Genomic DNA, 17,746 nt, shown 5'->3' on the forward strand with positions numbered 1-17,746 from the left:
ATTTTGCACAAGCTCGAACTATCAGGCTGATTGGCCAAAAGGGCTGTCGAACTCAGTGGGTACGATATCTAATATCAACCCCGGACGGCCATCAAGTCTCAAATTTTAGCAGACTTCGTGGCCGATTTCATGCCAACCCTCGTACCTGAAGTTGAAAAAGAACTCTTGTTGAAATCGGGTACATCATCGGAGGTATGGACCCTTTTCACAGACAGAGCTTCGAACGTGAAAGGGGTCCGGGATAGGCATCGATTTAAAGCCGCCCATGGGCAGCGTTATTAGGCAATCTATCAAAACTACTAGGTTGACTAACAACGAGGCCGAGTACGAGGCTATGATTGTAGGTCTCGAGCTAGCTAAAAGCTTGGGAGCAAAAGTCATTGAAGCCAAGTGTGAATCTTTACTAGTGGTAAATCAAGTAATTCGAGAGGATAGAATGCAAAGGTATTTGGGCAAACTACAGGTAACTTTTCACCCTTTAAAGAATGGACTTTACAACATGTACCTCGAGAACAAAATAGTGAGGCCGATGCACTTGCAAATCTGGGGTCATCGGTCGAGGAAAATGAGATCAGCTTGGGGACTGTCGTTTAACTTTCGAGATCCGTGATCGAGGAAGGTCATGCCGAGATAAAATCTACAAGCTTAACATGGGATTGGAGGAATAAGTTTATTGAATACTTAGAGAACGGAAAGCTCCCATCAGACCCTAAAAATTCGAGGGCCCTACGAACCAAAGATGCTCGATTCACATTGACTGCAGATGGAACATTATACCGAAGGAAATTCGATGGACCATTAGCAGTTTGCTTAGGACCATGAGACAACTACTATATCCTATGTGAGATTCACGAGGGCACTTATGGAAATCATTCTGGTACCGATTTATTAGTCCGAAAAATAATCAGAGCTGGATATTATTGGATCGGTATGGACAAAGATGCAAAGAGTTTGTTCGAAAATGTGATAAGTGTCAAAGATTTGCATCGATGATCCATCAGCTCGGAGAACAACTTCACTCAGTCCTATCCCCATTGTCATTCATGAAGTAGGGAATGGATATCGTCGGCCCTCTGCCATCGGTCCCAGGTAAAGCTAAGTTTATTTTATTTATGACTGCCTATTTCTCTAAATGGGTTGAAGCAAAGACTTTCGATAAAGTAAGAGAAAAAGAGGTTATAGACTTCATCTGGGATCATATCGTATGCCGATTTGGGATACCCTCCGAAATAGTGTATGACAATGGGAAATAATTTATCGGCAGCAAAGTGACAAAATTCCTCGAAGACCACAAAATAACAAGGATATTATCAACACCGTATCATCCTAGTGGGAACGGACAGGCCGAATCGACGAAAAAGACTATCATTCAAAACCTAAAGAAAAGGTTGAACAACGTTAGGGGAAAATGGAGAGAAATTCTACCCGAAGTTCTTTGGGCATATCGAACAACATCAAAATCCAGTACGGGGGCAACCCCATTCTCCTTAGTATATGGCTCCGAAGCCTTGATTCCAGTCGAAATCGAGGAACCCAGTGCCAGTTTTGATATACAACAGAAGAGTCAAACCACGAGGCTATGAATGCTAGCCTCGAATTATTGGATGAAAAACGAGAAGCTGCTCTCGTCCGATTGGCCTCCCAAAAGCAACGGATCGAAAGATACTATAATCGAAGAACCAATCTTCGCCATTTTAAAGTCGGGGACTTAGTGCTAAGGAAGGTCACCCTTAGCACCTAAAATCCAAATAAAGGAAAACTGGGTCCGAACTGGGAAGGACCATATCAGGTACTCGAAAACGTCAGTAAAGGATCCTACAAGCTCGGTATTATAAACGAAAAACAACTACCAAGCAATTGGAACGTATCGCACCTAAAATGATACTACTGCTAAGGTACAACCCCCCCATGTTCGTTTATATTTCGAAACAAACCCTTGCAGGAGTTCGATCAGGAACAAGGATGGATTATTCAACACGAAGCCTTAGGTCTGAAAGCACGCATTGCACTCTTTTTCCCTTAGACCGGTTTTATCCCAAATGGGTTTTCGGCAAGGTTTTTAATGAGGCAACCATTGATCGTGCTAACTTAGAACAATTCAACAGTATTCAAGGCCTCTTTACAATCAATCTCGAATACTGGGGGGCATTACCATCGAATATATCAAGTTCAATCATCAAGTTCGATGCAAAGAAGTTACTTCATGACAACAGGGTTGCGATAGGAAAAATTATAAGAGCCAAATGGTCAAAACGAACCATGCTCGTGTAGTTTTCTCGATCCCTGGTACAAAACATGAACACATGTATAATGACATTAAGAGAAATTTCTCCTTTACCGATATTTCATATCTCAGAATCCATCCTCTATTTCGTGATCTATTATGCAAACAGGCTCAAGGGCCGACCATTACCCCATAAATCGGGGACTACTAACCGAAAAATCAACGAGATCAAGCCCCACATAAGCCTAAGGGCTACTCTTATTTCAAGTTCGAGCAATCACACACTCGACCTATGGGCTGCGTTACTTCGAGTCCGAGCAAACGTTCACTCGACTACTAAGCCCAAGGGCTAATCTTATTTCGAGTTTGAGCAATCACTCAATAGACCACTATGACTACGGGCTACATTACTTCGAGTTCGAGCAATTACTCACTCAACCATAAAGCCTAAGGGCTAATCTTATTTCGAGTTCGAGCAATCACTCACTTGACCATAAAGCCTAAGGGCTAATCTTATTTCGAGTTCGAGAAATCACTCACTCAACTATAAAGCCTAAGGGCTAATCTTATTTCGAGTTCGAGCAATCACTCACTCGACCATAAAGCCTACGGGCTACATTACTTCAAGTCCGAGCAAACGTTCACTCGACTATTAAGCCTACGGGCTACAACACTTCGAGCTCGAGCAAACGCTCACTCGACTACTAAGACTAAGGGATACATTACTTCGAGTTTGAGCAATCACTCACTCGACCACTAGGCCTACAAGCTATATTATTTCGAGTTTGAGCAATCACTTACTTACTCGACCACTAAGCCTACGGGCTACATTACTTCGAGTTCGAGCAAACGCTCACTCGACTATTAAGCCTACGGGCTATAGCACTACGAGCTCGAGCAAACGCTCACTCGACTACTAAGCCTAAGGGCTAATCTTATTTCGAGTTCGAGCAAATCACTCACTCGACTACTAAGCCTAAGGGCTAATCTTATCTCGAGTTCGAGCAATCACTCACTCGACCATAAATTCTACGGGCTGCATCGCTTCGGGTTTGAGCAAAATCCCCGAGTCTGAGAAGACACACTTGACTATTAAGCCTAAGGGATATTTTTAATTCAAGTTCGAGCAAACACTCACTCAGTTATAAAGACTACAAGGTATGCCTTCGATCAAATTGCCTAAGGCCTCGAACTTATGAAAAACTTTGCATAAGGCATGAATGAAACAAAATCTTCACAAGGCAGAGAATAAAACAGAGGCAAGTTGGGAAAAGAAATTATCTTTATATATATATATATATATATATATATATATATATATATATATATATATATATATATATATATATATATATATATATACAAGATTGTTTACAACGTCCGAACAGGACCCTACACACAAAAGACCAAAATAGATACTAAGGGCTAAGTTTCTTGGTTATCTCCGGGGGCGGTCTCTTCTCCATCAGGATCCTCCCCGCTCTCGGACTCACTCTTGATCCCATCATCATCATCATCATCATCATCATCGGAAGCCAAGGCTTTAGCATCAACTTCGAGCTCTTTAGCCCTTTTTATCTCTTCGGTGAGATCGAAATCTCGAGCATGGATCTCTTCGAGGGTATCCCTTTGAGATCGGCATTTAGCAAGTTCAGCAACCCAATGTGCTCGAGTCTTAGCGGTCTCAGCTGCCTCTCTTGCCTGTACCTGAGCAGCTTCAGCATCGGCCTGATAGACGGCCACAAATGCATCCGCATTAGCCTTTGCTTTTTAGGCGTCAGATTTGGCCTTGGCAAGTTCGGAGGCCAACCGAGCCTCGAGCTCCTCTATTTTCCTTGCTTGTACCGAGCTTATCTCTTTTATACCTCGAAGTTGACTTTCGGCCGATAATAATTGGTCCCGAACAATTTCCTTTTCTGCAGCAAGGCGGTCCATGCCATCTTTCCATCCCATGGTCTCCGCCCTTATTATATCAACCTCCTCACAAAGCTTCCCGATTCTCTCGAGCTTCTGCTGCAGGTGTGAGATCGAATATTAGCCTCCGATCCTAAATCAAGCCCATGAGTTTTTAAGATTATCATTACCTGCTCAGTCAGGACGGTCTGGTCTTGATGAGCCTTGGCCAACTCAGCTCGAAGGCCATTGATTTCTTCTTCCCTTTACCCGAAAAGGAGTCTAAGGGCGTCCCTCTCCTCCGTGACCCGTTGGAGGTCGGCCTCAAACCGATGCAGCTCAGCTCAAGACCGATAACATGCTTCTTGATGAACCGCTGCGGCCTACGAAGAAAGAAGAAAAGAAGTTAGAAAAGAATAGCAAACATAAAAGTGATATCAACGAAGGGAATTAGGGCTTACCCGATTTAGAGCTTGTTGCACTTCACAGAAAAGGCCCGACACATCACTAGGGACAGCAACATCCTCGATACCAGTAAACAAATCACAGAAGGGGTCCTCCCCTTCAAGAGACCGATTTATCTCGAGGCCCCCCAAAGCTTGGGCTTCCCGAATCGCCCCTTAGGAGAAAGCAGGGAGAGGGGGCGAGTCTCCGATTACTATTGCCCCAAGTGACTCTTTTGGGGCGTTCTCCTCGGTTCGGAGAGCCTCGGGATCAGCCCTTTCGGATATACCCACCGATTGTTAACTTCGGTGGGAGGCATCCTCGAACTCTGTTAACTCGAGGACTTTGCCTGACTCCTTCTCCAATACAACCTCAGTCTGAGGCGGAGACACACGAACCACCATCGATCCAGCTACATTTGAGGCATCAATGATTTTCTTCACTCGGGCCACCAGTACAGACCCGTCATCTTCTTCTTCCTCATCTTCATCCCTTATACGCCGAACTGATTCTTCGGTCAAAGGGATGATATCGTTCCTCGGCTTACAAGCCGTCCTCGTCTTCAGTTTTGGATCTTTGGAAGCAGAGGCCCTTTTACACTTATTATCTTTCACCGATTTTGGAACAAAGGCCGAAGCCTCTTCCTCGTCGGACGGGGGTCTCAAAATCACATCTTTTCCCAGGCCTACACACAACAAAATTGATTAAGTATACGGAAAATGCTTCGTTTGAACTATCAAAGATACGAGAAAAAAGGCTTACCATGATTTATGGCCTTCCACCGGCCCTTTGACAAATCACGCCATGATCGCTCGGCGTATGTTGACGTCGAAGCCAGGTCCCGTACCCAGTTCTTAAGGTCAGGAACTGCACCGGGCATCTAAGGAACCGCTGCATCACAAAAGGGGATATCAGTGAGAAAGAAATGAAGGAACAAAATAATACGAGATAACGACAGAGTTATACTTATGCTTCATGGTCCACTCCTCGGGAAATGGCCTCTTCTCGGCTGGTATTAGGTCTAAAGTCTTCACTCGAACGAACCTACCCATCCAACCTCGATCCTTGTCCTCATCTATACTCGAGAACAGAATCTTGGTGGCCCAGCGCTGAAGTTTTATTAACCCACCTCGAAAGAGGCGGGGGCTGTACAATCGAATGAGGTGGTCGAGGGTAAAAGGTATCCCCTCGATCTTGTTCACAAAGAAACGGATCAGAATAATGATCCGCCAAAATGAAGGAAGAATTTGACCTAGGGTTATTCGGTATTGACGAAAAAAATCAATGACGATAGGGTCAAGGAGGCCCAGTGTGAAAGGGTAAGTATACATACTTAAAAACCCTTTCACATAAGTGGTGATATCGTCTTCGGGAGCCGGGATTATCACCTTCTATTTTCTCCCAGTTACAGTCTTTCCTCAGCTACTCAATATGCCCCTCGGTTATCTAGCACATATACCTCGATATTGGCTCGCATCGACCGGGAACCGATGAGCCTTTATCGACCTTAAAATCGGAGGTAAGAACACATGCCCCAAAAACATACTCCTCAGGTCGTGGCTCCACCGGTGTTTTGTCGACAGTAGGCTGTGAAGAAGAAGCTTTTTCTTTTTGAGGAACAATTTTAGATGTTTTTGCCATTTTTTATTTAGAGATGGAAAATAAAAGGAGATGACAAAGATGTGATGTTTTGAAGAAAGATTTTGCAGTGAAAATCACAGAAGAAAGATATTTGTAGAAAAATCACAGACTTACAGATGAACTCAAAAGATGTGAGAAAGAACTTGGAAAATTTGGAGATTGGAGATTGAAGATGTAAAAGTGATAAGTGGTAAAAGGAGGGGCTATTTATAAATTGAGCAATGATGGTTCAATATCAGCGGTGGCCGACCACCGTCTGACACACATTAAATGTCTAGGTAAACTGAACCGACGGGAAAGCTATCACGTACGTCATGGTCGGGCTCAATGCAAACGTCAGTGTACATCCAATCCGGTCATTAGGAAATCATATTATTTCTCGCCACATCCTTCCCGAGAAATGAGGGGACTATCTATATACGATCGAAACTGATTTCGGCTTTCGTACGACTGATCGAGATGGGAACATAATGGACCGAAGAAAGTCTTTATTATATGGAGATGGGATCCAAAGAAGGCACAAACGAGCTTCGAATTTCAGGGACATGTCAAATACCGAGCTCGTAGTCATTATCAAGCTCGGGTCCAAATCAAACTATGATGAGAAGCGGTGGAATCGAGCTTAAGGGCCAAAGGACAACCAATACCGTCCTAATACTGGGCCCCGAGTCAACATCGAGCTCGAACCCACATTGAGCTCTAAACCTGGAAACCGACAGATACCGAGTTCGGTCAGGATCGAGCTCAAAGACAAGAGCCGCTACAACCGCACTAAGGGAGAGAATCTCGGCGGGAATTAAGGAAATATTGATTTGTCATGGGTTCCCCACTATGTATTTTTAATTATATCTAAAGTAGGATCCCTCCACTATAAGAGGGATGGCCATATTTCTGTAAAGAGGGCAAGAATTTAGCAGACATTGTATTTCAGATATCATACACTCCTATATTGAAGAATTATCCTTTTTAGTTTCATAGATTGACTCATTTTGCTTAATCCATAAATCATCCTCTTTTCAACTTTGCTTATTTTCATCATTTATAGTCAATATTCGATATTTCTATTTACTATTACGATTTGTGTCAAGTTATATCATATACCCTTAGAACTACGTACAAATTCAACTCTATCCGTTTTTCGGGTAAAAAGTTTGGCGCCCACCGTGGGGCTAAGAATAACAGTGGTTATTTGATACGAATCTTCAAAACACACCATTTTACGCTTATTTTCAGAAGTGTCTTTGATTTCGGATTAGCAGTCGAGCTATCAATTAAATGGCCTTACCTATCGACAACAAAGTTGGCCTTCAAGGTGAAAACAACAACTTGACCCCCAAGGCCGAAAGGCCGCTTGTCGATGCCCGTGGAGCTCGAGTCAAAATGCCATTAGATATTTATTCACATATGGCCATTGAGGCAAACCTACGTTCTGAACCTGGAAATAACATTCATGGTGGTACTCGATCTGCAACTCGAGATACCCATAACGTCGAGGAAAACAAAATCAGCTTGCGTATGATTTTTGAAATGTTGCAAACTCGACAAGCAGCAATAGCTCAGTTGTAGAACCAAACCCAGATACCGAGCAGGCCGGAGCCCAGTCCACCCCGAGAAGCCACCCACAGATCGGAACCAACCATAGGAAGGTCGAACGAATAAGAGTCGGGGACTAATCCCGAAATTGCTAAGATGTTCAAAGAACTGACCAAACGAATAGAGTCAGGAGAAAGGAGGATCGAGGCAAACGACAAAAAGGTGGAAACATATAACTCCAGGATTGATCATATACCGGGGGTACCACCGATATTGAAGGGCTTAGATTCTAAAAAATTCGTACAAAAGCCTTTTCCCCCAAGCGCAGCTCCTAAACCGATCCCAAAGAAGTTCCGCATGCCCGAGATTCCTAAATATAAAGGAACTACCGACCCCAACGAACATGTTACCTCTTACACATGTGCCATTAAAGGGAACGATCTAGAGGATGATGAAATTGAATCTATATTATTGAATAAATTCGGTGAAACCTTGTCAAAGGGAGCAATGATATGGTATCATAATTTACCATCTAATTCTATCGACTCTTTTGCCATGCTTACATATTCTTTCGTAAAAGCTGTTACGTGGCGCCTTCCTGAAAATCCTTGGAAGGGCGACGTAAGGCTAAGCAACCGATGTCAGTGCGGTTGCTATGCGCCAGCTGAGGTCCTCTCCGTACGCTAGACTAGATTGTCAGTGTCGTACGGGAAAACCAGTGTCGTGAGCAATTGAACAACGAAAAATGAGCAATTGATGATGAAAGATGATGATTGTATTGATGATGATGAAAGCTATTACAAGATGCAATACGGTGTCGGGGGGAGGGGGAAGACACCAGTACAGAGAATTGTTTGAATGTTTGAATGCTTTGGTCCCCCTTAATAATGCTTAAAAATAATAAACCAAAGTTACATGAGCTGACCTAAGAAAGTTGTAGAAGCACACTGAAAATGAATAAAGTAAAACTACTCTATAATTACAATGAAAAGGACTTAGTCTTCTACAAGGTGGAAGCAAGTCCGATGGCAGCAACTTAGTCTTGAGCATCAGGGTCTGTGCGCGCATTGTTGTTGGCGCGCGCGGCACTATTTTGATCTGCCAGTGGTTGGGCGCTAGTGCTTGGCATTGGATCTGCACGCGGGGCACTGTCTGTGCATGCGGCACTATTGGCAACCTGATAGTTTGTGTGCACGGCATTGTCGGTGTGCGCGGCACTGATGGTATTCGCCAGTCGCTGGGCACTGGCGCTGATTATCGGTGGGGCGACAGAGGAGCATGCACGCTTGTCACTTGGCGCTGCCGAGACCACGAGGCCGACCGTAGCGCTAGGCGTTGGGAGGCTTGGCGGGATGCCACGGGGTGCGTCCAATGGGTCATGGGTCGATGATGGAAAGTAGCCCTTGACATTCTCCCCCACCTGAGTTGGTGACGTCCTCGAAGCCTTACCTGCCGGATGATGATGATTGGTCAGGCTCTTGTTGACTGGGAGGTCTGTTACCCTCGGTGTAGTGAGGTGGCTATCTGAATGATCTTCCATGTATTTCTGAAATGGCCTGAGGCGGCTGACATGGAAGACTGGATGTATTTTCCACCAGGCTGGTATATTCAGCTGGTATCTGGATTTCCCGATGCGCCTTTCAATGGAAAAGGGTCCGATGTATTTTTGCAATAGGCGAGGGTCTTGGGTCCTCTTTGCAAACAAGTTCTGCCTCAGGGTTCTTACCATCACTTTGTCCCCTGCTTGATGTTGGGCAAAGCGAAGGTTTTGTTCGGCATACCTCATTGCCTTGTCTTGGGCTTTGACAAGATAGCTCTGCACTATCTTCAAAGTTTTCTCCCATTCTGTCGAGAAACTGGCAGCTCGATGAGATGTTGGCATGTTTGTTGCAGTCACATTCTGTGGGAGCAGCGGTTGCTGTCCGGTAATAATTTCAAAAGCGCTTTTGTTTGTATGGGCGCACTTTTGTGAATTGAAACACATCTGAGCAGCATCCAGAAGCTTCACCCAATGTGTTTGTGGCCCGGTTGCAAATTGGCAGAGATATTCCTCCAGCATGTCATTGAACCGGTCTGTTTGATCATATGTTTGCTGATGATGATAGCTTGAGTTGTAACTCAATTTGGATCTGAGGCAACTGAAGAGTTGGGTCCAAATTTTGCTAGTGAAGCGTGGGTCGCATTCACTAATGATGTTGCTGGGTATACCCCAATGTTTGACAACATGAGAGAAGAAGATTCGAAATGTATCTTTTGCCGATATGTTCTATGGGGTTGCGATGAAGATAGCATACTTGGAAAATTGGTCTACTACCACCATGATGGTTGCATGATTTCCGACCTTGGGTAATCCTGTGATGAAATTCAGGGAAATGCTTTCCCAAGGTCTCTGTGGGACAGGTAGCGGCTCCAAGAGTCCTGCTTGTGCTGAGTGATCCGACTTGTCCTTTTGGAATGCTTGACAAGTCTTCACACAATGAGGGGCGCCATGAGTTGTTGGACACCGATGATGTGATGTTCGTTTGATGATGTTGAGGGAAGCCGAAACCATAGGTTCAGGTCTGTTGGTTCCCTCCTTTAACTGCATGGCCGTGATGTTTCCAGCGGCCATCTTCATGCGTATGCACAGTATGGTGCGGGGTTTGGCCCCGTTGTCTCCCATCATTAGGAGCATGTTGGCATATGGTACCAGGATGGTGTTTGTTTGCCTGAGAAATTCCAATCCCACTATCAATTCGAAGTCATCGATGATAGCTATGTGTAGGTCGAATATTCCCTTGAATGGGCCAAGCTTCATTGGCACTTCTTTGGCTATTCCACTCACTGGCTGAGATGGAGAGTTGATAGCCTTGACACAGCCCTTGCATTTTTGCACTGCTAGACCGAGGCGTTGCACCTGAGTTGAGGCCAGGTAGTTGTGTCTAGCACTCGTGTCTATCAATGCCCGAATAGGTCTACCATTTACTTTCATGTCAACGAACATTAAGGTCCTCTTTTGTGATGTGGGAGGCCTCTCGTCCGCCTTTCCTTTCCCTTTCTTGTTGATTGGGAATGCGTTCTTCTTGGGGTTGCCAGCACTGGTTCCATCCAAGGTATCATGAATGGAACCAACAAATGCGTTGAAGGCCCCTACTTGTTCTGCGCTGACTGAGCCGTCCTGATCTGACTCATCATCGTCAACAGTTTGTTGAGCATTGATTTGGGTATTAGGGCATTGATTGTTCCAATCTTCCCGCCGCAATGACGGCATTCTGATGGGGGCTTTCTCCCCTGATTGTTGTTTACTGATGCAGCACTGTTGCTGCTTGAGGAAGGAGTCTTAGATTTGGACGCACGTCGATCTCCTCCGTTTCTGTTGGGGCCACTGTTGCTAGGTTGGCTCCCGTTGTATCCCCCTCGGACAAGCAGCTGGGGCCTATCCTTCTGAGTTTCCAACTGATAATCCCCAAGGCACTCTGCAGCTTGAATGGCCTTGGGCAGGGTATCTACTCGTTGTCTTTGCAGCTCCATACGAGCATGAGGTTTCAAACCTTCTATGAATGCGAACAGTTTGTCTTTGTCCCCCATATCCCGTATGTTTAGCATGAGTGCGGAGAATTCACGCACGTAGTCCCGCACCGACCTGGTGTGTCGGAGTTCACGCAACTTTCTCTGTGCATTGTATTCCACGTTTTCGGGGAAGAACTGCAGGCGTATGGCGGCCTTCAGTTCTGCCCATGTCTGAAAAGTATCTTCACCAGCCCTGATGCCTTCGTATTTGACTCGACACCAGAGTTTTGCATCACCCTGAAGATACATGGAAGCAACTGCTACCTTTTTGGATTCTTCCAATTGTCCCACGGCATCAAAGTATTGTTCGATGTTGAAGATGAAGTTTTCCACTTCTTTAGCATCACGGGCTCCGTTGTATGGCTTGGGCTCCAGAATTTCAGCTTTTGTGGCATGGGGGCGATGTTCATGGCACCCCTGATTTGGTTTTTGCCTCCTTTGAGCAGGCTTTGAAGGGCAGCATTGACAACATTGAGCTGGCCTATCAAGTTGTCTACGGTTTGCTACATGACGGTCAGTCTGTCTACCTCTAGTTCCCGATGGGCTAAATCCTCGGCACGCTCCTGTTGGAGGTCCTCGAATTTGCCATGAATTTTGGTTTCCTCGACGGCAGTCGTTTGCCGGTCTTCCTCAGAGTCGTGACTGCTGTTTCCTATGTCAACATCGGCCTGCCGCATTCTGCGGTCCAGGTCGTCCAACCTTTGCACTAGGCAGGTTTTTAGATCAGGCAACATATCCACGATGGGCCGTAATTTGTCAACCGTCTCTTGAAGGGTCGCGATGCGATCCCCATAATTCACCATGGTCAGAAATGGTAATGATGATGGAAATGAGTTCCCTCATCCGATGTCGAGCCTAGGCTCTGATACTAACTGTTACACGACACCTTCCTGAAAATCCTTGGAAGGGCGACGTAAGGCTAAGCAATCGATGTCAGTGCGGTTGCTATGTGCCAACTGAGGTCCTCCCCATAGGCTAGACTAGATTGTCAGTGCCATACGGGAAAACCAATGTCGTGAGCAATTGAGCAGCGAAAAATGAGCAATTGATGATGAAAGCCGATGATTGTATTAATGATGATGAAAGCTATTACAAGATGCAATGCGGTGTCGGGGGAGGGGAGGGAGGGGGGGACACCAGTACAGAGAATTGTTTGAATGCTTGAATGTTTGAATACTTTGGTCCCCCTTATTAATGCTTAAAACAAATAAACCAAAGTTACATGAGTTGACCTAAGAAAACTGTAGAAGCACACTAAAAATGAATGAAGTAAAACTACTCTATAATTACAATAAAAAGGACTTAGTCTTCTACAATGTGGAAGCAAGTCCGATGGCAGCAACTTTGTCTTGAGCATCAGGGTCTGCGCGCGCATTGCTGTTGGAGCGCGCGGCACTATTTGGATCTACCAGTGGCTGGGCACTGGTGCTTGGCATTGGATCTGCGCGTGGGGCACTGTCTGTGCGTGCGGCGCTATTGGCAACATGATGGTTTGTGTGCGTGGCACTGATGGAATTCGATAGCCGCTGGGCGCTGATTATCGGTGGGGCGACAGAGGTGCATGCCCGCTTGTCACTTGGCGCTACCGAGACCACGGGGCTGACCGTGGTGCTAGGCGTTGGGAGGCTTGCCGGGACGCCACGGGGCGCGTCCAAGGGGTCATGGGTCGATGATGGAAAGCAACCCATGACATCACACGCAGGGGCCATAAAGGTCGAGACCAGGAAGTCGGACCTGTTCAAAGTAAGACAAAAGGATAACGAGATGCTAAGGGAGTTCGTATCTCGCTTCCAAATAGAATGAATGGATCTACCACCAGTCACAGACGATTGGGCTGTTCATTTCACTCAAGATTTGAACGAACAATGTTCGATGGCTTCACGACGATTGAAACATAACCTGATCGAGTACCCAGCTATTACTTGGGCCGACGTGCAAAATCGGTATCAATCTAAAATTAGAGTCGAAGACAATCAGTTGGGTTCTGGACCTGCTGTTTGAAGAGACATCAATCGAGAACAAGGGTCGATCAGGGATCAATTCGACCATATAGTGGAGATCACATGGTTAATGAATTGAGACGTAACCCCGGACAAGGCAATAAAATAAGTGATCGGGGCCAAAGGTCTCGGGGGCTGATGAACAAAAATAGGTTCAATAGGTCTACCGGACCAAAGGAAGCACCATGGTTATAGGAGTATAACTTCAGCATCGATGCATCCACCATCGTATCGGCTATCGGATGCATCAAAGACACTAAATGGCCTCGACCCATGCAGACTGATCCTGCTCAGAGGAACCCCAATCAAATGTGCGAATATCATGGCACCCATGGCCACAGAACGGAAGATTGCAGGCAACTAAGAGAGGAGGTAGCCCGGTTATTCAATAAAGGGCACCTTCGAGAGTTTTTAAGCGACAGAGCCAAGAACCATTTGAAAAACAGGGATTTCGGTAGACAAAACGAACAGGAAGAACCACAGCACACCATCCATATGATCATCGGTGGCGTCGATACCCCTCAAGGGCCGGTGCTTAAACGCACTAAGACATCGGTTATAAGAGAGAAGCGACCTCGAACTCGGGATTACGCACCCATAGGAACCCTGTCCTTTAATGATGAAGATGCAGAAGGAGTCATGCAACCTCACAACGATGCACTGGTAATATCCGTACTTATGAATAAAACTAAAATTAAGCGTGTGTTAATTGATCCGAGTAGCTCGGCCAATATTATAAAATCGAAGGTCGTAGAACAGCTCGATCTACAGGACCAGGTCGTACCCGCAACCCTGGTTCTAAATGGATTTAATATGGCATGTGAAACTACCAAAGGCGAGATAATTCTGCCGATAAATGTGGCTGGGACCATCCGAGAAACAAAGTTCCACGTAATCGAAGGCGATATGAGGTACAACACCATTTTTGGAAGACCATGGATCTACAATATGAGAGTTGTACTTTCGACCCTCCACCAGGTTCTTAAATTCCCAACATCGGAGGGAATCAAAATAGTGTACGGAGAACAACCGACCGCAAGAGAAATTTTTGTCGTCGAAGAAGCGATTCCGATATCCTCACTCTCATCGACGAAGGGATCGAACTCGAAAGGGGAACGTAATACCAAATAGCAATCACAGATGTCAGCTTCAACCCTACTAGAAAATCAGAAGATTGGCGAAGATGATGAGCAAAGGATCCTTCGATCCTTCGCGGTCCCCAACGATTCCGATGCTACCCAACAATGGTTGAAGAACTGGAGCAAGTCATACTAATCGAATATCTGCCCGAACGAAAGGTATACCTAGGAACGGGATTAGCCGCCACCAGATGACATTCAGTGAAGAATATTCCTCAGTATTGAATATACGTTCGTTACAGAGAATTTTGGCATTCATTATCTGCCGTTACATATTCCTCAATGGTCCCCATTATTATTATTTAAGAGGGGCTTGATCCTAGGATCTTGTTCCCAAGGTATAACTATAAATAGTGACTTCAACAACCATTGTAGGGCACAAAATATTCTGGCAAACTGATGCTATACATTATTCCAAGTTAAATAATACTTTATTTTTTGTCTAACGATATTCTTATTGCTGCCTTCGGAAGCCTTACTCCCGGAACCAAGTTGTCTGCTATTTTATCTCGATTTCAACGCTAAGTCTTGTATTTTATTTAGTTTATTTATCATTTTGGGATCAAATCGATTCGCTTGTCTATAAACCAAGTTATAAATTTAATTGTACCGTTTTACGAGTAAACAATTAGATTTTCAATCTATACTTTTAAAAATAAAGTAAGTTTAGTATCAAAATTTTAAAAATAAAACTAATCAAATTAAAATTTTCGAATCCACATCTTTTTACATGCGAGTTAAACAAATGAATAAAAGGTTTAGTGTGGTCATCTATTTCGATTTAACTTTAATCAGTGTCATTAGACATATATAGGCTACAAAATTGGATGATATTTTTTGATTCCTTATAAATTGCTATAATACGACCATTTTTTATTTTACCGTTTATTCTAACAAAAAGTTTTGCATAGTAGTTAAAGATAAAGTCCAATTACATAGTACAACCTTTGGAGCTTAAGGTACCACAATATATTTTCCTCCTATTTTTCCGCATGTATACGCAGAGAATTACTTATGCATGAAACAGAATACACGTAATTTCCTACATTAGATCACTAAAGGAAGTAGTACAGTCAATTCAATTTCTTCTTGATTGCTTAATTAGACTACTAATAGAGTTCACATCTTTCACATCGAGGATTATGAAAGCAATTACACTCGTTATAATTTGAAATCAAAATTACCTTCACAAAAGTCAGGGAACATGATTCAGGCTATACCCATGAATGCTTTTATTTTAGGTTAAAACCATTTGGTATTTGAGATTCACAGTTAATTTATATCTACGTTGCATAGGATTCATTTAAGGGAAAAATATTTTTTTATTAAATTTCTTCTTTTTTATAACTCAAGCTCGAAACTTATAGTTAAGAGTAATGAATTTCTTTCATCTTATCACATCCCTCAGCTTGATGGTTATATGCATGAATGTTACTATAATTATCATCTACACGCAAGTTTTTTTATTCCCCAACTGTGGGAGACATAATATTTACTCGCAAACTCTATAACTTTTTTCTATTATACTTGACATGACGTGTTATTTGATCACGAGCGAGAGATTAATTGGATTTATATTTTTATAATTGGAAGTGGGGAAAATATTAAGATAGTTAAAAACTTAGTTTGAAAGAAAAGAATATAACGTCAAAACTAATTAAATTTTGATTAGTTAAATATATTTGAATTTCAGAACCTTAGTGAGACTGTATATAATTATATCTAGTAGAATGAAGTTTGGAATATTCCAAAATGAAAGTAATGTCATGTAAATTGAAAGTGTTGGTTATGAAGATAGTTGGTCTTAAAAATCGGAAAAAAGAAGTTAGGAATCTATCTATCTATCTATCTATCTATCTATATATATATATATATATATATATATATATATATATTTACTATATTTAGCAAGAAAGAATCCATAATAGTATTTCTTACCAATACTTTCAATTTACATAACATTATTTTTATCGATCCCTTGATGATAGGCTATAATTACGTATTTTAGTCGCTTATTACACTCTAATTTACTGCACTTTAGTTGAGTTTGAGCTTTAATCGCTAGTATTTTGCACTAATTGGGTGTTTTATGCTTGGTAGGAGTGATTTCGAGCTATGTAGATGTTATGGAATGAATTCAAGTGATTTGGAGCTTTGAAGTCTGAGTAAAATCCCAAGGAATTAAGCCGGGATCGTGTTCGGGGATCAACGGATGACAGTTTAGAACGAACGAAGAATCGAGCAGGCATATTGCGTACAGTCTAGTAAAATGCACATAACTTTTCGACCAGAACTCCATTTGGGCTCTACAATAATGGTTGGAAAGAAAATACAAAGAGCTACAACTTTCATATTTTATGTGTTTTTAAATTTCCAACAGAACAGAATGAACAGTACGTGGCAAGTGCGCGACCGTGCACTGACCGCGCATATGGGGCAGATAATGTGAAAAGTGTGCGGCCAAGTGCGCGGCCGCACACGTCCTGTCCGAGAAAAGTATCCTTTTTCGCATAGGAGAAGGTATAATTGTTTGGGACCGACCCTACTTGGTATATATACATACAAAGCAGTATTTTGAGGACTTAGACACCACTTTAGGGTAAGACAACACCCAAGGAGGCAAGAATACGCTAAGATCAAGGAGGAAGATTTAACCACGATTTTTCCCCTTCTTCTTCCTACTTTTCATTGTTGGTTATGACTTTTAGTATTGTAGTCTTACATACTATTATGGGTAACTAATTAATTATCTAGAGTTTTGATGGAACCTCTTGGAGGATGAATTCTTGTTTAACCTTTAAATTTATCTATTTGTCAACTACGTGCTTGTTTCAGTTGATTGAATGGTCATCGATTGACTGTGCCTATCTATTATGTGTTTCTTGAGAAAGGATACATATTTAGGTGGTTGTTGAAAACCGTCACTCCTAACGTATGTGAGAAATCAATACAACGGGTTTAAAGGTAGGTTTAGAAATAACAAAGCCTGTACGTGGTCATAGTGAGCGGTTTGATAAATCCAACTAGCGTAGTTTGAGAAAATATGCCTAGTAAATTATTGTAGTTTCCCGAGAGAGAATTATGGCACCTAAAGTGCTCACGATCAGTAGAGAATATATAGGTGAAATTATAGGAAACATAGCGGGAAGGATTCCGACAATTGGAAAAATTATAACTCTACACCTCCTGAATTTAGTCTCCAACCCTTAGTATCTTTAGTTGTTAATTTACTGCTTTAGTTTAGTAGTTAATTAGTTAGATATAAGAATCTTAATATTTATAACTTAGGAATTGTTCAAGCTTGTCTTCTTGGTGATAGTGAA

Source organism: Nicotiana tomentosiformis, chromosome 8 (assembly GCF_000390325.3).
Source record: "Nicotiana tomentosiformis chromosome 8, ASM39032v3, whole genome shotgun sequence".
Classification (NCBI taxonomy): Eukaryota; Viridiplantae; Streptophyta; class Magnoliopsida; order Solanales; family Solanaceae; genus Nicotiana; species Nicotiana tomentosiformis.